The sequence below is a fragment of the Gopherus flavomarginatus genome, chromosome 20 (genome assembly GCF_025201925.1).
Source record: "Gopherus flavomarginatus isolate rGopFla2 chromosome 20, rGopFla2.mat.asm, whole genome shotgun sequence".
Taxonomy (NCBI): Eukaryota; Metazoa; Chordata; order Testudines; family Testudinidae; genus Gopherus; species Gopherus flavomarginatus.
Window position 1 is genome coordinate 6479834 of NC_066636.1, and position 24515 is coordinate 6504348.

Sequence of the window (24515 nt, forward strand, 5' to 3'; positions counted from 1 at the left end):
TGCAACAAACCTCGATGCCAACTCTGCCCACATATCTACACCAGCGACACCATCACAGGACCTAACCAGATCAGCCACATCATCACCGGTTCATTCACCTGCACGTCCACCAATGTAATATACGCCATCATATGCCAGCAATGCCCCTTTGCTATGTACATCGGCCAAACTGGACAGTCTCTACGGAAAAGGATAAAGGGACACAAATCAGATACTAGGAATGGCAATATACAAAAAGCTGTAGGAGAACTCTTCAACCTCCCTGGCCACACTATAGCAGACCTTAAGGTGGCCATCCTGCAGCAAAAAAACTTCAGGACCAGATTTCAAAGAGAAACTGCTGAGCTTCAGTTCATCTGCAAATTTGACACCATCAGCTCAGGATTAAACAAAGACTGTGAATGGCTTCCCAACTACAAAACCAGTTTTTCCTCCCTTGGTTTTCACACCTCAACTGCTAGAATTGGGCCTCATTCTCTCTGATTGAACTAACCTCATTATCTCTAGCTTGCTAGCATATATATACCTGCCCCTGGAAATTTCCACTACATGCATCTGACAAAGTGGGTATTCACCCACGAAAGCTCATGCTCCAAAATGTCTGTTAGTCTATAAGGTGCCACAGGATTCTTTGCTGCTTTTACAGATCCAGACTAACACGGCTACCCCTCTGATACTAGAGGGGAGCTGGGCATTAGCAGGGAGGCCATGAGCATGGGATACAGCAGTGGTTCTCAAACGTTTGTATTGGTGACCCCTTTTACACAGCAAGCCTTTGAGTGCAACCCCCCTTAGACATTAAAATCACCTTTTTTATGTTTAATACTATTATAAAGGCTGGAGGAGAAGCGGTGCTAGGGATGGAGGCTGACAGCTTGTGACACCCCCATGTAATAACCTCACAACCCCAGTTTGAGAACCCCTGGGGTACAGACTGGCTCAGCAAAGACCCCAGGGGGAATTCAGTGTCCAGGGCACATGAGCTGCGCCTTCTCTTTGTCTCCAGGTGGCGCTGTTACAAATTGCATAGGGGGCCATCAGGGGGCTTACGGTGTGACCCACGTGAATGGGGGAAAATGCAAATTGCAGAACCCAGCAGGCCCCGCCCCCCGAACTACAGCTCCCGGCGGGCCCCGCCCCTACAGAACTACGGGCCCCGCCCCCGGACTACAGCTCCCGTGGGGCTGTGCGGCAGCGGGTGTTCGGGTCCCGGCATGGAGCGGGGCGGTGGAGCTGAAGCTCTGGGCGGCCCAGGAGATGGGGCTGCCCCCCGCGAAGGTGCCCCCCGATGGGGCCTTCCGCCGGTGAGAGCCCCAGGCCCCCCAGCGCGGGATCCCCCCGGCTCCTGTTCCCCGGGTTCCCGTTTCCCTCCGTGTGCTCCCCGGGCTCCTGCGGCTCCCTCCCCCGGCCCCCTCCCCTGCCCCCTCGGGGTCCCCTCGCTCCCTGCGCCCCGCTCCTCCTCCCTCCTTGGACCCCCCCTTGCCTCCTCTGCGCCTTGTACCTCCCTGCCCCGCCCCCCCGCCTATCATTCCCCCACCTGGGACCCCTCTTCCGCGTGGGCTCCCTGCCAGCCGCCCGCCCCATGGCCCCCACCTGTCCCCACTCACCATGTCCCAGCGGGGGGGCCAGAGCCGCCGCCCCCCCTCCGCTCTCCCGCAGAAAAGGGCCTGGCAGCCCCCGGAGATGTTACCCCCCAGCCCTGTGAGGTTACCTGGATGAGCCAGGCCGGGGGGGGAGGAAAAGGGGCAGGCTCGGGGAGCGGGGGGGGAATATACGGCCCTGAGCCGAGGGCCTCCCATGCTCCTTGTACCCCAACCCACCACTTTGGGGGTGGGGGGCACAAAGTCCACCCCAGTCCTCCCATCTGTTCTCCCCCAACACACAGGTGGAACCCAGGCCCATTTCCCCCCATTTCTTCATGAGGGCAGAATTGTTTCCCCACCCTGCCCTCCTTGGGAGCAGCATCTCCCCACATGGTCTCTTCCCCAGCCACAAGGTTTTTGTGGCCCATGGGGCTGTTGATTTTTCCTCCCCCCCGCCCCCCATGCTCCCTTCCCAGACAGTCATCTGCGTGGTTCACACCCATCACAGGATTCCTGGGTTCTGTCTCCTACTCTGGGAGGGGAGTGGGGCCTAGTGGTTATCATCTGGGGCTCGGGGTGCTGTTTCCCTGACGCTCTTTCCCCTTCACACCCCACAGAGATCTCCCTGGAGGTGGCCCAAGAGCGGATCCACGACGCCCAGCGCCGCTCCCTGTTGCTCAAGGCCTATGCGGCCCGCATGGCCAAGGAGCACAAGCAGCTGCAGGGCAACGTAACACAGCTGGGAGGCGGCTGGAGCAGCTGCAGGACATCAGCAGGTGTGTGGTGGGGTGGGTCTGTCCTTAGCATGGGGTCCCCGCTGTCCTGGTCACATCCCCCAGAATCCTTTGCTCTCGAAGCACTACCCAGTGGACATCTCTGCTGAGTAGTAACTCCCAGAATCCTTTGCTCCTTGGGAGAGGGTCCCATGGCGAGTGGCATTAGGGATAGGGGACTGCCTATCCTGGGTAACATCTCTCAGGATCCTTTGCTCCATGGCAGGGTCCCACTGGGGATGGGGGATGGGTTGAGGTGAGGGTGGGGGGATGTCCTGAATTTTGCTCCCCCTCTCCCCCATCCCATTTTCATGGCCTTCTCTGGCCTCTGCAGAAAGGCCAAAGCAGAGCTGGTGGTGAGAGGGAAGGTGCCTGACCTCGGATTTGCTGGCGTGGAGCCTGAAGTACTGGTGAGTGGGGCAGAAAGGAATTTGGGAATCCTGCTCCCTTGTGCTAGTTGGGGATGGTGATCTGGGGATCCCAGTCCTGGGATCTTGTGGGGGATCTGGAGATCCCAAGGCAGGATCTAGTGACAAGCGGTACCCGGTGATCTGAGCCCTATGAATGCCAGCATGGGGCTCTGGTGATCTCACTGTGGGATCTGGTGATGGGGTTTGGTTGGGGGGGAGGAGAAGGGAATCAGACTGAGCCTGGTGCTGGGACCTGGAGGGAGTCTGTCGGGCCATTGCAATCAGGTCTTGGGATCCTGAGGGATCTTACTGAGCCTGGTACCTGGATCCCAATAGGGGGAGAATCCAGTAGATCCTGGTGATTCGACCTGTGATTCCTGGTGATCTGCAGCTTTCTTGAGAGCCATTGTCTCCTCCCCACCCCGGTAACCTATCAACCTGTCTGTCCATCTCTCCGCAGCCTGACATGCGGACAGCCAGCTGCGCATCCACTTCCTGAAGTCGCTCTTCGAGCACAGCATGTCTGGGGCCTTCCCGTAAGATCCTCTCCACCCCCCACCCTCCCCACGCCACTCTGTTTCTGACCTGCCCCATGTGTGTCCCTCATCAGCAGGACAAGCAAGGAGCTACTGGATGCATCCTACCAGCACTGACTGAGCATGGTGGAGGTAACGAACGAGAAAGGGGCATGGGGTAGGGACCCTGGGGACGGCTTGCATGGTGCAGAGATTCAGCCACCTCTGAGCTGGGAACAGCTGCACATAACGCTGCACTAGGACAGCTCACCTGGTGCTAAGGTGCAGCTACCTCTGGGAGGGGCAGCTGGGTGTCCCTTAGCACCATGCTGGGGCATTGGGGCAGCTCTGACTGCTAGGGGAGATCCCCCCTGCCCTGCTCCCTGCAGCACAGCTCCCCCAGTGCTGGGCTGGGGCATCAGGGCCAGCCCTAACTGCCAGGGGAGAGCCCCCTGCCCTGCAGCACAGTGCCCCCAATGCCAGGCTAGGGCATCGGGGTCAGCCCTGACTGTCCTGGGAGAGCCCTCTGCCCTGCTCCCTATAGCACAGCGCCCCCAGTGTTGGGCTGGGGCATTGGGGCAGCCCTGACTGGTAGGGGGGATCCTCCCTGGCCCTGCTCCCTGAAGCACAGTGCCCCCAATGCCAGGCTGGGGCATCAGAGCCAGCCCTGACTGCCCAGGGAGAGCCCCCTGCCCTGCTCCCTACAGCACAGTGCCCTCTAGCACTGCAGTGGGATATTGGAGCCAGCCCTGATGGAGGGTACAGTGTCCCTGCCCCGCTGTGGCTCATCCCACCTCTTTGCCCACGCAGGACATCCTGGGTTCCCACCCTCCCAATCACGTCCTGGCAACCCTGGAGCACTTGGCTCTGGAGAACACCCTGCAGATGCAAGAGCTCACCAGCCGCATTGACATTCCCCACGACGTAGAGGCCCTCAAGTGAGTACTGCTAAGGGGTGGCAGTGTGGGTGCATGGTGCTGTACAGAGCTGTTGCCCCCGCAGTGGTGGTGGCCTGTACTGGGAGGGGCAGAGTCAGAGCTCGGGAGAGGGGGTGCTGTGGGGCTTTGGCCCCCTGGTGGTGGTAGCTTGTACTACAGGGGGCAGAGTCAGGGCTCTGGGGGGCTGTCACCCCAGTGGTGCTGCAGTGACCCATGGCACCAATGCTGGGGCTTGTACCTCTGCCCTGCAGGTTCTGCTACGAGAGCTCCCGCCTGGAAGACCTGGCGGGGCCGCCAGCAGCCCTGCCCTCGGTCCGGGGCCTCGTACAGGTGAGTGGGGACATGGGGAGGGGCAGGCAGGGCCGCGTCTGGAGGCTGGGCAGTCCCAGCAGCTAGGATATAGTGGGGGGGGGGCACAGCAGGGAGGGGAGGTGGCCCCATCTGGGGGCTGGGGGAACTTCCCACCCCAGGGGCCTTCCTGCGCAGTCAGGGCCCCTTGGAGAGCTCTCCCTGCTGGGAGACTTCCCAGTTCCATGGAGGACCCCCACATGGTTGGTGACTGTCCTGAGTGCTCCCTGCTGGGAGACTTCCCTATCCCATGGGGTCCCCTGGTGCTGTTGGGGTCCTGTGGCAAGCACCCCCTGCTGGGGAGACATCCCCACCAGCCAGGGTCCCTCCTGCACAGTCAGTGACCACCCACCCCTGGGAGAGTGTCCCCTGCTGGGACCCCTGGTGCTGTTGGTGCCACCCAACACCTACGGAGTGGGTCCCCTGCTGGTCCCCATCCCCCCACTGAGCCGGCCTGTGACTTGTCCCGGAGCTGGAGCTACGGGATGGGCTGCACCGGGCTAGCGGGAGCAGGAGGCGAGTGCCCACCACGCCGAGCTGCAGGCCTTGCAGAGCAAGCAGCAGCACATCCTGGACTTCCGGCTCCTGGTGGGGAGCATGGGGGGTGGTGGAATCTGGGGGTCAGAGCAGGGTAACCTCTGGACATGGGACCTGCCTGGGGGGGTGGGGTAACAATAGGGCACACAGGAGGATGTGGGGGGTTGGCTGGGAGGGGGCCCATAGGTGGGGGGTTCCTGGAGGGGGATCCACAGGGTACCTGGCTGGCCTAGGGGGAAGGAAGTAGAGGGAGTGCATGCTGGGGGGAATATAGGGGTGTGGGGATGATGGGGGAAGGGAGGGAGTGGACAAGTTGGGGGAGAGTGGCGGTACCTTCTGGGGGGAATGGGAGGGATTGCGGGTGTGAATATGGGTGCTCCTTGCTGGCATGTGGGGAGCAGAGACACTGTCTTGAAGCAGCCCCAGGACTTCTGTCCCCCATATTCCAGCGCGAAAAGCAGCAGCACATCCAGGCACTGATCAAAGGCACCTCCTAGATAAAATCCCAGCTCCGCAAGGACCAGGTCGAGGTAAGACACATCCCCCACGCGTTTTTTGTCTGTCTCTGTCTCTCTCTCTGTCTCTCTCTCTCCTCTCTCGCTCTCGCTCTCTCTCTCTCTCTCTCTCTCGGTAGCGGAAGGGGGAGTCCAGGGCCAGGATACCAGGAGGTTGTGGGTCAGGATTGAGGGGCACCAGCAAGGCTGGGGAAGTGGGGCCCAGGGTTGGGATGGCAGAGATCTGCTGGTTGGGACTGAGTGGGGATGGCAGTGGGCTGTGGGGCAGGATCGAGGGGTACCAGCAGGGCTGGGGAAGTGGCACCAGCATGGTCTCCCCCCCACTGTCTCTCAGGTCCAGGTCTTCATGCAGAGGAAGCTGCTGGGCCCGGAGCAGGACATGACGCTGGAGTCGCAGCAGCTGCACGGAGGGGTGGAGCGCGAGGTCCAGCAGCTGGGGGCCGTCACCCTCCCCTGCCTTCTGCGCCGCAGCCTCCTGGGGTGAGGCCTCCACCCCTTCGCTCTGTCTGATCTGCCCCGTCCCCCCCGCGGGTCCTCTCCCCCACAGCCAACAGGGCTCTGGGGCCGACTGTCCTCTCTAGGGTGCCCCAGGGGCTGGATCCCCATATGGGGGGAGCCCCCTGGCCTTAGGGGGCAGTACCTTGGATGGAGGGCTCTGCCCCCCCTCCCTCCCACTACTGGACTTGGGGTATGCAGCATTCCTGGGATCTTCTCCCCCCACCTGTGCCCCATTGAAATGGGGCTCAGACCAACCCTGGGAAAAGCAACCTGAGATCTGCAGGTTGGCGGGGTAGGTGCCTGCCCAGCAGTACTGATACTCTGCTCCTCTGCCCCATGCTGGGGGCGCTGGTCCTCTGCAAGGAGCATCAGTACTTGGGCAGTGGTATTAATGCTGCAATAGTGGCATTGAGACAGGCAGGAGCATTGGTGCTGGGGAACAGGGCCATCCCTAGCTATTCTGGGGCCTTATGTAGCCCCCCCGGGGGGTGGGCAGGCCTCCACGTGGGGGGAGTGGGTGAAGAGCGAGCCCCAGGCCTCCATGGGCAGGGGAACATCCTCCAGCACTCACCAGCAGCACGGCTGGGGCCGCATCACTGCACTCCTGCTGCTGGTGACTGCACCCTGGCCCTGCTGCAGAGCTCGGGAGTGTGGGCGGGACTGGGCAGGGGCCCTGGGGAAGAGCCGGAGCAGGGGCTGGAGCAGCATGCAGGTGTGCAAATTTCCTGGTGCCCTACGCTGCTGCGTATGGGTAAGGACGGCCCTACTGGGGAATACCCATGAAAACCCAGTGTACTCTGGAATGGGGTTTAATACTCTGGTGGGAGCATGAATATTCCCTCCAGGGTAATAATGCTCTGAGAGCATCGGTACCCAACATCTGTGGTGGGAGGATTAATACTTTCTGGGCTGATAATGCTCTAGGAGCATCGGTAGCCTATAGCAGTGAGAGGAGCGTTGATACTCTCTGGGGTATTAATACTCTGGGAACACTGGTACCTGCTGTCCCCAGGGTACCAATGTGTACTACTCTGGCAGGCTTGCTGTGACAATGGGGTCCCACCAGTCCTTTCTGGGGAGCAGGGCGGGAGGTGGGCTGGGGTGTCTGGTGAGATGGGGGATGCCTGAGGGTGGGGGGTTCAGGGGCTGATCCTTGGCATCCCTGACCCAGTCATCCCCCATCTCCAGGTCCCGGCCCACGAGCTCTCCATCCATAGGCTGGACTGGACGGCACTCACCCTGCATCAGGCCTTCCTCACTATGTGCCAGGCTTCTGGCTTCCCTCTCTGCAAGGTGAGATGCACACTTGGTGGAGCAATGGGGCAGGGAGTGGGGATGTCTCCCCACAGGGTAGGAGTGAGACCCTCTTCTGGGGGGAATTGGGATGGGGGGTCCTGGAGGAGGGGGTGGGGCAGGAGCACCCTCCAGTTTATTCTGCATTAAACCTCCCTAGAGCCCCATGGGGGCTGATCGGGGGGGGGGGGGGGGGCGGCAGGCAGGCCCTGTCTCTCCTCACCCCCCCCGTCTCTGTCTGTATCTGCCCCAGGCCCCGGAGTACCCCCTGCCCCACATGGCTGAGCTGAAGAAGGAGCTGCTGGCCCTGCGTGCCCAGCTGGGCTACAAGAACCGGGCACTGGCCAGCCTGCAGCAGCGCCAGGACTCCCCGGGGACCAATGCGCAAGGTGAGATCCCCTCCATGGCTCTAGATGGACAGGGGGACGCATCCCCAGCCTGAGGACCCTTCCCAGGGTCTGCAAGGGGCACCCTCCTGGCACACAAGCTGGCCTGAGGGCGGCAGGACCATGGCATCCGCTTATAACTCAGCACCCCACACCCCACCCCTCAAGCTGTAACTCCTCCAGGCCTCACCAATGTCTCTTCCCCCAGCCCTGGTGCAGGCCCTGCGGGACCGTGACCGGGAGCAGGCCGGAGCCCTGGGGCCGCGGATCCAGCTGGTGACGGAGCAGTGCAGGCAACACATTGAGCACTGGCCCGAGGTGCTGGCTGCCATCGACGCCTGGTGAGGAGCCCCCACCCACCTGGTTTATGGAACGTTTTGTTCTCTGGAGGGGAGAGGCCCTGCCCATCCTGTGCTGGGGGTTGGTTCTCCCCTGCCTGGGGTGGGGGCTGTGAGGAAGAATGGGGCTTGCCCAAGTGGTGGGGGCACAGGAGGGACTTATCGGGGGGGTGTTAGTGGCTGGGGCCAGAAGGAAGGGGGTGGCCTGGTGCCTCTGGAGAATGGGCGTAGCTAAGGAGGGGCTGGGGGGCATGTGCCATGAGGGAGGATGTTTGGCGGGGAGGTTGTGCGAGGGTGGTAAGGGTGGATGTGGGGGTGTCTGTGTGGGGGTGGGGAGAACGCAGAAGGAGCCATCTCTCCCCCTCCCTGTCTGCAGGTGGGAGCATATGGGGCAGTTTGTCCTGCCTGCGGAGCATCGCCTGGGCTGGAGCACTGGACCCTGGCCCTCGAGACCCTCCTGCAGCAGCAGCACAGCTGGGCCTGATGGCCCCATCCTGTCTGGGAGGGGCTGGGGAGCCCCGCCCCCAAAGGGGTGCAGTTGTAGGTAGCCATACCCCTGTTAGGGAAGGAGTGTGGGTGGGACATGCCTATATGGGGTGGAGATTTGGGGGGCTTAGCCCAGTCCAGTCCAGCTGTCTCCTCTTGTGCAAAGTGGGGAGGGTCAGTGTTAAAGGGGGTGACCAGATGCTGGTGGTGGGAGCAAGGTGGGGGAGCGGGTGTCAGGTGTGGGGGGATCCCAGATGGGTTTTGTGGCATTCTGTAATTCACATTGTTCTGAATAAACGGACTAAATTCACATTCAGGCCCATGGCAGGGACTGGGACATGGGGCCTTTCCCCTCTGGGATGCGCCAGCTCTGATCTCCCCCAGGGCAGGGACTGGCTGGCTCAGGTGGGCAGGGAATTGGGCATGGGACCTTTCCCCTCTGGGCCCCAGCTCTGATTGGGCCCCAGGGCAGGCACTGGCTGGCTCAGGTGCGTGGGGAATGGTCCCCTGCTAGGAGGCACCAGCTCTGGCTGCTCCAGGCCGGCTGGGCCTGTGGTTCTGCCTGGACCATCCCGCCCTCCTTCGTGCCCTGCCCAAGGGGCTAGTAAACACGGACTTGTCCCAAACGCCTGAGCCCAGGGGTTTATTCCTGCGCTGAGGTAGCAACAGCCTCTTAAATGTTTTCTGAAACAACGCTAGAGTAGAAATAAGAAGAGCAGCCACCGTCCAGGTAAAGCCCCACCAGAAAAAGCAAAGACAAACTAGGGGAGGGCTAGCTCAGTGGTTTGAGCATTGGCCTGCTAAACCCAAGGGTGTGAGTTCAGTCCTTGAGGGGGCCATTTAGGGAACTGGGGTAAAAATCTTTCTGGGGATTGGTCCTGCTTTGAGCAGGGGGTTGGACTAGATACCTCCTGAGGTCCCTTCCAAGCCTGAGATTCTATGACAGAAAACACAGCTAAAGGTTACAAATAAAAGACTGACTCAGCACACATTTTTTTCCTTTTTTTTTTTTTTAAATGCGTGGAGTGGATGGAGCAACCTCCTATTCCATCTCCCTGTTCCAAAAATCCATTTAATACTTAAAACAAATTATCAACTTTAATATTTACACAAGAGAAGGTACTGCACAGCTAGGGTCAGGCTTGGGTTATGGGGGATTACAAGTATCAGTTATAAGGTATGTACATATCACACAACCAGCATAGATCCCGATTGGGGTGCAGAAGTTTTTTAAGCATCAGGAGATCTTAGCCTTCAGATCAAAAAGAAATACCTTTGTTTTGCAACACTGCACTACCTTCCCTTCTGGTTCCCATTGCTTTTCACCAGGAGCTGCTTTGATAACGTCGTAGCTAAGTGGCAGTCGCTGCCCCGAAGTGACTCCAATGCAGTCCCTCAAAGCACAGACTCTCCACACCGGATTCTGCTCACGCAGAGAATTCTCTCCACCCGCTCGGTTGCTTCGGTTCAGCTGGCTGGTCTCTGGCCTGGTCCACACTACAGCGTTAAATCGATTTAAACAGCGTTAAATCGATTTAACGCTGTACCCGTCCACACTACAAGGCACTTTAAATCGATTTTAAGGGCTCTTAAAATCGATTTCTGTACTCCTCCCCAACGAGAGGAGTAACCCTAAAATCGATATTACTATATCGATTTAGGGTTAGTGTGGACGGAAATCGAAGTTATTGGTCTCATTCTTTTACTGAGCTACCCAGAGTGCACCGCTCCGGAAATCGATGGTAGCCTAGGACCATGGACGCACACCACCGAATTAATGTGCCCTAGTGTGGACGCGTAAAATCGATTTTATAAAACCAGTTTTATAAAACCGGTTTTAATAATTTCGATTTTATGCTGTAGTGTAGACGTGGCCTCTGTTGCAGCCAGACACTGTTGATCTGCATAACCCTGCCCACTGACACATGCCACCTTTCTTCAGTGTCAGCTACTCTCCCTGCAGCAGAGGCAATGTGCCACACTCTGCCAGAGCACCGCTGCCCCTCTCTGCCCTGGCCCCACTCTGAGAATCAGCCCGTCAGGGCGCGTCCCTCCCCACTGATCCAGGCACCGCACCGTCCCTGCCCTGAGCTCCCCACAGCTCCTGCACTCATTGCAGGGAGCCAGGCAGTGCGAGCCGGGCTGTGTATCAAGGGGCAGGGGGCGTGCTGGAGTGATGGAATTTCCAGTCCCTAAAAGTGTGGGGGGGGCCACCAGCACTGGAATGTGACTGCCCCGTTCCTCTGAGCCCCCTCCCTTATGCTTCACCTGCAGGCCCCACCCTTGCTCCACCCATTCCCCTTCATCCCTGTCCCTGCATCACCCCTTCCCCAATGCCCTGCTGTCATAAACAGACAAGTAAGAGTTAATAGAACAGAAGTGCTTCATATCTCTTTTGCCTGTAAAGGGTTAACAAGAACAGTGAGCCTGGCTGTCACCTGACAGAGGACCAATCAGGGGACAGGATACTTTCAAATTTTGAGGGAGGGAAGTTTTTGTGCTGTGCTGTTAGTGTTTGGTTGTTCACTCTGGGGGCTCAGAGGGACCAGACGTGCAACCAGGTTTCTCTCCAATCTCTCTGATACAGGCTCTTATATGTCCAGAATAGTGAGTACTAGGTAGATAAGGCGAGTTAGGCTTATGGTTGTTTTCTTTATTTGCAAATGTGTATTTGGCTGGAAGGAATTCAAATTTGTATTTTGCTGAAAGGATTTTAATTTGTACTTGTATACTTAGGCTGGGAGGGTATTCCCAGTGTCTGTAGCTGAAAGACCCTGTACATATTCCCTCTTAAATTTACAAAGATAATTTTTATTGTTTTTCTCTCTTTAATTACAAGTTTCTTGTTTAAGAACCTGATTGTTTTTTTATTCTGGTGTGAGACCCCAGGGGACGGGGTCTGGATCCACCAGGGAATTGGTGGGGAGAAAGGAGGGAAGAGGGAGAGAGAGGCTATATACTCTCTGTGTCAGGATAACTTTCTCTCTCAGGGAGAGTCTGGGAGGGGGAGAGAGAAGGAGGGGGGAAGGTGAATTTTCCTCTCAGTTTAAGATTCAAGGAGTTTGAATCACAGTGATCTTCCAGGGTAACCCAGGGAGGGGAAGCCTGGGAGAGGCAATGGTTGGGGAAAGGGTTTTCTTTCCTTGTGTTAAGATCCAGAGGGTCTGGGTCTTGCGGGGTCCCCAGGCAAGGTTTTTGGGGGACCAGAGTGTACCAGGCACTGGAATTCCTGGTTGGTGGCAGCGCTACAGGTCCTAAGCTGGTAATCAAGCTTAGAGGAATTCATGCTGGTATCTCTTGGACGCTAAGGTTCAGAGTGGGGAATTGTACCATAACACCTGTCCTCCCACCACCTTTCCCTCCTAGTCTGTCCTCATGCCTCCCCCCCCCCGAATCCCTGCTCCATGTGGCCCCTCCCCTCTAGGCCACACCCACTCCTCCAAGGCCCCGCCCTCACACTGCCCCTTCTCCTGAGTTCCCCCCTTGCACTTCACTTTCTCCCCAATCCCCTGCCCTCGTGCTGCCTCTTCCCCCAAATCCCCTGTCCCCACACCAGCCCTTCCCCCAGGGCACTGCCCCTTTTCCCCAGTTCCCCAATCCCGCATGGCACCTTCTCCCGAGGCTGCACCCCACAGCGCTCCATCCCTGTGCCACCCCATTTCCCCTACCCCGCATGGCCCCTTCCCCCGAGGCTCTGCCCCACACTGTCCCTTTTCCCCAATTCCCCAAGCCTGCATGGCCCCTTCCCCCGAGTTCCCGCCCTTGTGCCTCCTCTTCTTCCTGAAACCCTGGCCCTGCACTGCCCCTTTCCCCAAGGCCCTGCCCCCCCACCAGCCCTTCCCCCAAGGCTCCACCTTCACCCAGCCCTTTTCCCAATCCCCTACCCTCCCTCACCCCTTCCCCCCATCCCTGCTCCTGCATTGCCCCTCCACTGCCCAGCCTCTTCCTCCAAGGCCCTGCCCTCGCACCAGCCCTTCTCCCCGAGGCCCCAACCTCACGCTTTCCCATCTACCTGAGCTCCCACCCCTGCAACACCCAGCAACCCAGGAACAGGCCAGACTAGGGAGGCAGGAGGTCAGAAACCTCCTTAAGAAAAAGAATCTGGTCCCAGCCCCCTGTCCCGCCCCAGGTGTAAGGGGACTGTTATCCCCTTACTAACATTCAGTGGGGGTGTTTGGTTGCTAGCTCCCTGCACTAAAAGGGAGGGATCGATGGCAAATCAGGACCTTGAGACTGAGTCCCCAGGAACAATGGCGAGAGGCAGATGCTCCAGGTCAGCCTGATTGACAGGGCGGGCAGGCTAATCAAAGAGACAGAAGGCCAGGGTGGGTCTCCTTCTCCCTGTGAGCTGAAATTGCTTGGGTCAGACGGAGTGGGGCCACGCTAAGGAGAGAGCAGGGGCCCAAGCTAAGCTGCTGGGAGCAGAGCTGCAGCCCAAAAAGCCAGAGCACAGCCCAGAGAGAGAGACCTGCCCTGGGAGGGGAGCTGCAGCAACTGGAGCCAGAGGGGCCAGAGAAGCAGCCCAGGGAGCAGGTGAGAGCTGAGAGCAGAGTCACAGAAGCAGCCTGCAGAGCAGACCTGCAGCAACTGGAGCCAGAGGGGCCAGACAAGCAGCCCAGGGAGCAGGTGAGAGCTGATGGAGAGTCACAGAAGCAGCCTGCAGAGCAGCCCTGCCCTGGGAGTGGAGCTGTAGCTACTGGAGCCAGGGAGGCCAGAGAAGCAGCCCAGGGAGCTGAAGGCACAGCAGCAGCAGCAGCCGTGCTGAGGCAGTGTGGAGCTGGGGCTGGAGCAGTCTGGGGCTGGGTGTGCTGAGCAGCTGGGGAGAGCGAGGGGGACCCTGGGCAGTGGGCCCAGCACAGGGAAATGCCTCAGCCAAGAGGCTCTGCAGGCCAGACTTGGAGGGGGATCATAACCCTGACAGAGCGGGGGTGACACTGGGGAGAAGGGTCCTGCCACCCAGAGCCTGAGAGTGTGTGGCCACTGCCAGAGCAAGTGTCCAACCCGCAGTGTCCCTGCAGCACAGCCAGGCCTGAGAAGGAGGCCTGGGACCTACAAGGAACAGACTGAAATGCCCTGATGTCCAGAGACACTGTTTGTGATGGTCCCTGCCACAGAGCAGGGTGATGTGTTTTCCTTTAACCTTTTCTTTTTTAAAATTAATTGTTAATTAAATAACTTGTATTTGCTTTAAATTGTATGATGTGATCAGTGGGTCAGGGAGGTGCGCAGTGCAAAGAGAGTACCCTGGAGTGGGGACACCCTAGCCCCTGTCCTGGGTGACCGCAGCAGGGTTGGAGGTCGAGCCCCCCAGGAATCCTGGGCCCAGCCTTGTTGGGGTTACCAGGATTCTGCCAGACAGGAGAGTGGAAGGGGAGTCCTCAAGGGCAGGGAGGCCTCTGGGTAAAGGAAGTGGGAGCGAGGACTCAGATCCTTTCACTAGCCCACTTCACCGGGGTAGTGCAGAAGCCAGGAAAGTTCCCCACAATAGCGGGACCATTCCCCCACTTACACAGACTTCCCAGGTGCCCTTGGGCACATCACTCAGTCTTTCTTGGCCATTCTCCTGGCCGGGAAATGGGGCTGGTGGCACTTCCCGCCCTCGCACTAGCCTGGGAGGAGAACTACCCTGTGGATTAAGAAGATGCTCAGATACTGTGGTGATGGGGAATGGGTTTGTGTGTGTGTGTGGGGGGGCGTATTAGCACCATTGTTTGGTATATGGAGTCTGTTTGGAAACAAAATATTTCCTTAAAGTCATGCCCAAACCCTGTATTCAGCGCTAACCTTGGGAAATATTTAACAGAGCAGCGTGGTTTTTTTCCCCATGTAGCCAGCCTCCGACCTGGCACCAGCCCCCAGTTCTGCCCCGTTCCTGCCACTGCAGCCCCATCTCACCTCCTGACTCCGGCTGGGCACCCCTGGGCCCCTCGTAGCAGGGGGCTGTCCAGGAGAGTGCAGGGGGGTCTCCTTGCAGCCGTAAGAGGGTGTCTGGTGGGTGCTGTCACCTCTGCCAGAGACCCCCAGGAAACCAACTGGCTTCCTCTGCATGTGGGAAGGGGGTCCTATTTTCTGACTTGGGCTGGCAGGGGGAAGTTTCCATGATGTCAAAGCTGGGGGGTGTGTGTGTGTAGAATCATGACTCTGAAGTGGCAGGGCACCCTCCTCCCTCTCCCCGCAACCCTGCTCAGATTCCACTAGGGGCCTAGGCTGGGATCTCTAGGGAGGGAGACACAGGAAAAAACAGCTGCCATTATGGAACCCAGGAGTCCTGGCTCCCAGTCCTCCTGCTCTAACCTCTAGACCCACCTCCACTCCCAGAGCCAGGGATAGAACCCAGTGGTCCTGGTGCCCAGCCCTAACCCTAATGGCTTCAGGAAAAGTTTTCCATGAATAATTTGTCACAATCCTGCATCAGTAATAACTCCCTCTTTAGAATTTTCTTGTATCAATCTTCTCGAAATACTCAGTACAGTATACTACCTTTGTTAAAATGGACCTTCTCCCTAAAAACTGTTATAGGCAGCGTTCAGTAATGAGCGTTCTTTATTATTATTTTCATGAACCACTCGCTTCCAAATGAGCATGAGAGACCCCTAATAACTTCAAGATGAAGACTCCGTGAGAAATTAATGACAAGCGCTGTTATAAAGGACTTCCTCATTTTTCAAATGTTCCCTTACCAATTTACCAATAATGCTCAGGACAGAAGCCAAATGGCTTTAGAATGAAGATTCTCTAGAAATATGTCACGCGCAGTGATCAGTAATGAGTTTGCTTTGGGTATTATTTTCCAGATTCAATCTCTTCCAAAGGATTAGGACATTATTACAGTCACTTTAAAAAGACAATTGTATGAGAAGTTTGTCACAAGTGCTGTTCAGGAATGACTGCCTCTTGGTTTCTCATTTTCCCGATCTGATTTAGCCATAGGGCTCAGGACAGAATGCTAACTGTTTTAAAACTAATATTCAAAGAGAAATTTTTCCCCACTGAGGATCAGAACTGAGTTATGCTTAACGAAGCGATCGATTGAACATGATAAGGATGGAATTCTAATGGCTTGAAGCTGAGGATTCAAGGAGAAATTTATCACCAGCAAAGCTAAATTACTAGTTTTGCTTTGTTTGTAATTTTCAGAACTGCTTTCTACCAAAAGACAAACACATAATCCTAATGTTATATAGCAAAGATTCCATTATACATTCCTCACAAGCACTTGAGTGTTTGTCTGTACTTTTCCTGAATTGACCTCCTCCAAATCATCAGGGTATAATAATAATGGCTTTCAGATGAAGCTTCCAGACGGAATTAGTCAGCGGCATTAATGACTTTTACTTTGTTTTTAACCGATCAACCCCAAATGTTCAAGTCCTAACTGCTTTAAAATTAAGATTCAAAGAGAAATTTTCCACCAGCAGAGATCAGCATTGAGTTATGGTTTGTTTGCAATTTTCACGAACCACCCACTTCAAAGTAATGAGGACAGAACACCAATTAATTAAAAAGGAAGATTTGAAGACAGATTTGAAGACAGATTTGTCAACCGCAATGATCAGTAATGCTTTTTGCATTGTGTCATTTTCTTAACCAGTCTCTTCCAAATGTAGAAGATTGTATCCTAATGGCATCAGGAAGAGTTTTCCATGATTAATTTGTCACAATCCTGCATCAGTAATGACTCCCACTTTATAATTTTCTCATATCGATCTCAATACTCAGGACCTTCTCCCAAAAAAGTGTTACCTGCAGTGCTCAGTAATGAGCGTTCTTAATTATTATTTTCATGAACCCCACTCTTCCAAATGATCAGGAGAGATCCCTAATGACTTCAAGATGAAGACTCCATGAGAAATTCATCACAAGTCGCTCCTGCAGCATAGCTACACCCAGTCCTTTTCCGACATATCCGTGCCTTTCTGGGCTGATGCCATTTCAGAATGGGGGCATCTGTTATCATTTGTTTTTCTGTTCTGTGATGGTCTCTGTATCTCTGTTGGCTCTCTCTGCGTGCTGTGACTACTGGCTCAGGTCGAATCACCTGTTCCTCCTCTGTGGTCCTTGTATGACCTGGGTGCCACTGCACCCCTCACAGTTTTGGTAGTCCACTCCAAGTGTCTCCCTACTGGCTGGACGCTCACAGCAGTGCCTGCCTCCAGGGCTGCTAGATCCTTGTCTCACCTGTTGTACTCTAGTGCCTGCTTTCTCTGATGGCCATCTTTCTCCAGTATCCCCATCCTCCTGGCATGAACATTGGTCTCCCCTCATTGATAGCAGAGTTTTGGTCCTTTGTTCCACCAGTGCAGGCACTGAACTGTTTGCCACCCCATGATGTGGTACTCCTGTATGCCAAAAATGCTAACTAGGGGTCTGAACCAGAAGAAACAGCCTTATGTAACAGCTCAGCTGTTTTCACAGCTGATTCCACCTTACCATCACTCTATGGGTGTGTGGTAGGTAGACTCCCATTTACATGCCAATTTCTTCAATTCTGCTGAAGCAAATTGGGCCAGCTCTCAATGAATACAGTATCCAGAAAGCCATATCTCACAAAGTAGTCCCTCAGTTTGCCTGTCAGTTTCTTGTATCATGCGTTGCATCAGGGCATTGAGCTCAGAAAAATATTTACAGTTTTCACTGTAATCAAGTACTGGAGTGGAAGGTAAGTCTGTGTCCACCTTTTCCCATGGTTGGGTGGGCAGCTCCTGTGGTAACAGTTTTTCTGCTGGTGGTTATCACATAACAGGCCTGTCACACCCTTCTATCCAGGAGCGGAATTGTGTATTCATTCCCAACCAGTAAACTCACTCTTGAGCCTACCTAGAAAGCTGTCAGTGCCCATGTGTGAGACAGGTAGTTTCTGTATTACATCCTTATGACAGGAGGCAGGGACAATGGCTCCTCAAAATATGGTTCCATCCTGCACGCTCAGCTCATCTTTAATTTGGCAATGGGGTTTTATGCCTATGAGTGCTTGGCCTTTGTCTTCTCACGCTGCTAGTCTCACTCTCTGGACTGCCAGTAGCTGGGTGGCCTTTTCTGTAGTGTCTTTGATTTCCATCAGCTTCGCTGTTGAAATTGAGAGACAGAGCAGCATGTTTGTGGATTCAGTGTCCTGAGCCCCTTCCCCCAACTGGCTCATAGAATCATAGATTTTAAGGTCAGAAGGGACCATTATCAATTATCATCTCCAGGGTATATTTGCCCTGCTGTGGGTTTCAGCCAACACCAGTTGTTATCATGGACAATATCCAGGCAGGGGTTAAATTCTCATGGAGTATTTCCAGAAGGGCCCCCTCCATCTCTACCCCTCAAAATGCTGTGAAAACTCCAGGGGATTTGAAAATATTTACTGGAGCTCTGCTCTGGACAGCTCTGGCTGAAGTTAAGCCCTGACGATATCCACTCTCTACCTGGTAGTGCTGGAGGTGCATCAACATGTGCTGCTATCCTCTTGGAGCACTAAGAAGGGGCTTTGCCTTGATTGTCTCTTGGGGTTTCTGGTCTATTACTAGGTAGCTGTAGATGCATTGATGGAATTGCTCCACTGCAGCACCAAATATCCTAGTCAGAAGCTCATTTTCTGCTTGGGCGTGTCCCTGCCCTGTCTCTGTCAGCGCTTTGCTGTCATAACTGACTGGCTGCTCCTGCAAAAGAGCTCCCCCATTCCTTTCCCAATGCATCCCACTGAAGTGTCACTGGCTCTCCTGGCTGGTGGTGCTTCAGGACAGGGGCATCCATTATCACTTGTTTTGGCACATCAAATACTTGGTGGGGACCTGCCCTGTCCTACCCAACATCCTGCCTTGTGAGCTAACGTCTGGGTTCAGCTCCTGCAGCCAGGTGTGGACAGAACTTGGACAGAATATGTACCATTCCTATGAAGTGCTTGTGACATTGGACCAGAAAGGGTTAAGCAACTAGCAGGCTAAATGACCAAAATTCCACCTTTAAAGACATATTAGAAAAGTATGGAAATGATCATTACAACCATTCCTTATAATTAGCTAACAAAACCATGTTAGATAGCGCTTCAAAATGCAGACCAGTATTATTAGAGTATTAGAGAAATACAAATTATACTTGTTTACTGATACCTTGTTAGATGTTAACCATGTAACCAGATGGTTCCTGTCTCTTATTGTATTCTATTAATTCAGAGATCAAAAGGGAATGGTAAGCGATAGATGGAACTTGGGTGTAATAATATCATTGTCCTTATTTCTCTTTGACATTTGTAGTACACTAATTACCCGGTATACATAGGAAATAGAAGGTTTTACTACAAAGCCACTATTCTTCCCCCAAGGAATACCTGTTGTCAAGAGGCTATTGATAGCCTGCCAGAAATCTATACAAGAACTCAAGGGCACTTACCCATTATCTTAGATCTGCTTAAGCTTGGTCAGGGGAAGCTTGTGTCATAAGACTGAGGTCTCCAGCTCCAGTCTGGATTATCCCGCTAATTCTCATGGAAGAATTAGAACAAACTCTAGATATGGACGACATATTTTGGACATGACCTGATGAACTGATTCGAAAAGAACTTTTTGCAACTCAGCAGCTCACCATCTCTGCTATGAAACTGACCTAAGAACTTTATTCATCCTGTATGTATAATGATCTGTTAACCACAATACTCTCTCTTCTTTTTTTAAGAAATCCTAGTTTAGTTAATAAGAATTGGCTATAAGTGTGTATTCGGGATTGATCAGTGCATAATGTGCCTGATCCTTTGGGATTGGTAGAACTTTATATATGATGAACAAGGTTTTCAGTAATCCTCATCATATTTGCTTTGGCTGTCTGGGTGAGAGTCAAAGCTGGATAGCTCTAAGGGAGTTGGCTTCTGGGTAACCAGTAAGATACTATAGAAACTGGTTTGTTGGTGCAGGCTTGGTGAATCTAATTATTAGAATAACCATCAATGTTGGGGATTGTGTGCCCCATTCTCTGCAGTTTGCCCTAATTGAGCAATCTCAGTGTGGCCCTTCCTAGGACCCTGGTCACAGTGCTGTGCCCCTTTCCCATCCCCTGCTCACGCTTAACAGGCACGGACCATCCTAGAACAGGGCCTATTGTGCTTCTTTCCCTCCTATTCCTCTCTTCAGCTTCCCTCTCTCCACCAGCTCCTTGCAGCCTCTGAGCTCTGCTTCCCAAAGCTCCAGGCCTGCCTGCGCTGAGGCTCTACACTGGCTACTGTGTCATGCAGCTCACCCGCGCTGCACTGGTCTGGTTTATCCCATAGTCTGCACCGGTGGAGCAAGGCCACGACAAACCACAGCTGCTGGGGTTTTCTAAGAGAAATAAAACAAACAGATTGGAGCCCCATGCCGTAGGCAATTAGCCACAAGCGTGCTATCACCTGATCACTGCTCATAGGTTGCATCCCTTCCCCCATTTTGTGTCTGTCCATCATTTGTCATGGGAAACATTGGGGCAGGGGCTGTGTCTGTGCAAGGAAAGTGGGGTCCTAACCCTGCCTGGGGCCTTGGGGAGTGACTGTGTGGTTAATGGCTTAGGGAATTGCACTAATGATGCCCCAGCCAGGACAGAATATGCTTCCCTCTCCCAGTGCTGTGAAAATAACCAGTGCTAAAGCCAGTGGCTCTGACTCCAGTACAGACAGGGAGCAGTAAGAAGGGGCCATTATACCAAAGAGCCACACCTGACATCCTGATATCAGCAGGGCGGCAGATTGGGCTGGGTTGGGGCTGGGTTGTACTTCCCTTAGGTACCTGCCAGCTTGTTTCCCAAGACCTAGGCTTCTATCTGAAGGTGGTGAAGAAAAGCTTCAAGCCATGAGCTAAAGGGTGAAGCGATGTCTGCTGGCATCTGCAGCCAGCCTGAAACAATAGAGCTGAGAGTTGTGAACTGTGCCCAGTAATGTCAGTTCACAACTCTCAGCTCTATTGTTTCATAGCTAACGAGAGCAAAGCCACACTCCAGAAGTCTCAGGACCAATCTCTATGGACAACAACCCCTCTGGGAGTATTGTTACATCAACCCGCTTAACGATTCCATGGCCAATTGCAACACATGGGGGACGAAAACCAACACAGGGCTGCTGTGAATGGCATCCCAGCTGAGAGTCTGGCATAGCACCAGCACTCTCCTCCCCCGACCCCAGCACCTGAGTGAAAGCTGCTGAGGACACCATCTGCCCTCCGACCCCCAAGTATCCAGTCTGGCAGAAGGGTATGTGGTAGCGAGCCAGCCATCTTGAAGAACAGCTGAAGCTGAAAGTGGTGCCTATAACCGGCTGTTACATCTTGGCTGAACCTTCCACTGCCATAACTTTGCTTCCTTCCATGGAGGCTAATTTGCACCGGCTGGCCACTTCTCATTACAGCCTATGCTGCTAGGGCCACCGACAACTTTGGGTTTGGCTACAGTACGAAATTATTTCAAAATTATTCTATTAGAATTTTCAGAAGCAATTTTACACATTCGGTCTTTTGTGTCCCCACTATAGCGCGTGAATTCAGCAGAGTGCGTCCACAGCACTGAGGCTAGCATTGAATGTCGGAGCGGTGCACTGTGGGTAACTATCCCACAGTTCCTGTATTCTCCATCACCCATTGGAATTCTGGTTAAGCTCCCAGTGCATGACGGAGCAAAAACATTCTCGCGGGTGTTTCTGGGTGTGTCATCAGTTGCTCCTCCCTCCGTGAAAGCTATGGCAGACAATCGTTTCGAGCCTTTTTCGTGTACAGATGCCATCCTGCTTTCAGCAGACGATGCAGTACGGTGCACCTCTTCTCTCCTAGTACTCGCATTTCGTCTTGTCTTTCTATGTAATCTCTATAAGTATCTACTCTTTCTCCTCCTCTTTGACCACTTCCACTGCCAACTCTGCTCGGCCATCGTGAACCGAGCAGCACAGCTTCTGCTGCCAACTCTATAGATCAGATTGATAACAGCCTGTCTCCTCACTCTCACATGCCTCAAACCTTCTCACACACATGCTTGTGTGTTGGTGGGCAGCCGCTGTATTGTCAACAATTTTGATCTGTTATCCTTACACTGCAGAAGTGGGAACACTGCAGCATCTTTAGCTGGACACCAAAACTTTTAACACATTATTGTGATAATAATGCCAATCTTTAGACCAGGGTTAAAAAACCCAGAAGATTAAATTATTTTTCTGACAACTGGCAAACCCACAAAAAAATAAATCCAGGCCGGTCAAATACCGGTGACCCTACCCCAGGTAGAGCCAGGGTGGGAGAGTTGTTGACAAAATGTCTTATGGAAATGCCGATTTGGGGAAACCAAACCTTTTGTTGGGAGGATTCTCAGGTCTAGGATGGAATTTCTGGTCAAACCCACAGAGACTCTAGCAAAAGCCCTCAGCCAGGCTGATGATTTCAGCTATTTAAATCTGAAATGTCACAAGCCATGGCTACACTGGCGCTTTGAAGTGCCAGTGTAGCCATACCCACAATGTTGTAACTGTAGGGGGCCTAACCCAAAAAGGAGTTGAATCATCCAATACCCAGGTTGGAAGGGACCTCAAGAGGTATCGAGTCCAGCCCCCTGCTCAAAGCAGGACCAATCCCCTAACAGATTTTTGCCTCGGATCCCTAAATGGCCCCCTCAAGGATTGAACTCACAACCATGGGTTTAGCAGGCCAATGCTCAGACCACGGAGCTATCATATATGGGGTGATGAGCGGGGAGTTGTAAGGTTATTGTAGGTGGGGTTGTGGTACTGCTACCCTTACTTGTGCGCTGCTGATAGTGGCAGCGCTGCCTTCATTGCTGGGCATCTGGAGAGTGGTGGCTGCTGGTCGGGAGCCCAGCTCTGAAGGCAGAGCCACTGCCAGCAGCAGCACAGAAGTGAGGATGGCCTGGCATGGTATGGTATTGCACCCTTACTTCTGCTCTGCTGCCTGCAAAGCTGGGCTCTCAGTCAGCACTCGCCACTCTCCAGCCGCCCAGCTCTGAAGGCAGCACAGAAGTAAGGGTCACAATACTGCTACCCACAAAAATAACCTTGCAACACCCCTGCAACTCTCTTTTGGGTCAGGACCTCCCACTTTGAGAAATGCTGGTCTCCCCTGTGAAATCTGTATAGTGTAGGGTAAAAGCACAGAAAACACCAGACTTCATGGGGGGAGACCAGATTTCATGGTCTATGATGTGTTTTTCATGGCCACGAATTTGGTAAGGCCCTATGTATGGCACAGCCCCAGTGGGGACTCTGGCCACTGCGCTGCAGTGTCAAATCTCTTCCCTTCTGGCCCAATGGCTCCATGTTATTTATACCAAGAGGAACAGCTCCAAGAGGAAAGAACGAGAGACTGACACTATCCCTGTAGCTCAGAACTCTCTCCACAATCAGACAGAGCAAGGGCCCCCAGGCATGGGCTCTGACCATTGTCCAGCCCAGTAGAGCGCTTTCTCTTTCAAATTTTTTGTGAAATATTGGGCAAGGCCCTATTTTTGCTCCCACATGGAATGCAAACCTGGTCAGACCCTGCAGTTTTCCCTCAGCACCCTTGTTTTTCGACCAGTCCTCGTTGCAATGTTGTTAAAGCTGCAGCTATGTCTGGCAGACAGCCGGGAACTGGGCACAGTCTCCTCTTGGAATGAGAGACTGGAGGGAGCTGCAAGGGCAAACCCAGGAACAACTGATCTCCAATGCCTGTTACTCCCCATTCCCGATCACCCATCTATCCCCTTCGCAGTCTCCAAACCCCAGCACCCAGATCCCTCTCATCCCCTTCACAACCCCCCCATTAGCAACCCTCCTGCTCCTTTCTATTTCCCATGCCTGTATGACCGATCACCTCAACACACCACTCCTTCTCCAGCCCAACCTCTCCCCGCCCCCTGGGTCCTCTGCCTCCCAGTCATGGACTGCAAAGGTCAATCGCCCTGGGTCCAGACCCTTCCTTACAACCCCCTTGCTCACAGCCAGACAATTATCACTGCCCAAAGGAATGGCCACCCTACCTGGATCCCTGGTGCAATAGCCTGGGGACCATGTAAATGACTGGCACTAGGTCCCTCCCTCACATAGATCTCTGGTGCACTCCCATGTGGATGCCTGGCATGCTGCTCTGGGGGGCCCCTCCCCAACCAGGGGGTGCACTGGCCTTTGTCCTGCATGGGTCTCTGGCACACTGCCTCAGGCGCCCCCTCTCCCCAACATGGGTTTCTGGCATGCTAGCCCCTGTTCCACCTGGGTCCCTGGTGTGCTGCCCCAGGAGCCCCCTCCCCCACACAGATCCCTGGTGCGCTGGCCCCTATCCTGCATGGGTCCCTGGCATGCTGCCCCAAGGCCCTACCCCCCCGTGGATTCTCTGGTGTGCCACAAGGTAGGAGCTGCGACTGAAGCAGCAGCCGCACTGGTAGGGGCGCTCGCCCATGTGGGTGAGCTGGTGCTGGAAGAGCATGGCGCGGGCGCCATAGCTCTTCCCGCAGGCATGGCACTTGCAGGGGCGCTCGCCTGTGTGGATGTGGTAGTGGGTGATGAGGGTGCCATTCTGCGAGAAGCTCTTCCCACACTCGGTGCCGCGGAAGGGCCGCTGCCCGGTGTGGGTGCGCAGGTGCTGGATGAGGTTGGAGCTGCCGCTGAACTGCTTGCCGCACTCCCCACATGGGCAGGGCCTCTCGCCCGTGTGCACCCGCTGGTGCTTGTGCAGGTCCGAGCTCTCAATGAAGCGCTTGCCGCACTCCCCACACGGATAAGGCCACTCGCCCGTGTGGATCCTCTGATGCCAGATCAGCACTGAGCTCTCGAAGAAGCTCTTCTTGCACAGTGGGCACTGAAAAGGCTTGTCCTCCTCACCTGTGCCCTGTGGCCGGGCATGGCGCGAGTGCCGGGCAAGGCCAGCATGCCACCCCAGCCTCTCCCCCCGCTGCAGGATCTGCTGCACAATGAGGTCCT

At 54.7% G+C, this 24515-nt stretch overlaps 1 pseudogene; it reads left to right on the forward strand.

Moving 5' to 3' along the window:
* The first annotated feature begins 1224 nt into the window (after positions 1-1224).
* Positions 1225-9609, forward strand: LOC127038389 (uncharacterized; annotated as a pseudogene).
* Positions 9610-24515: the final 14906 nt, after the last annotated feature.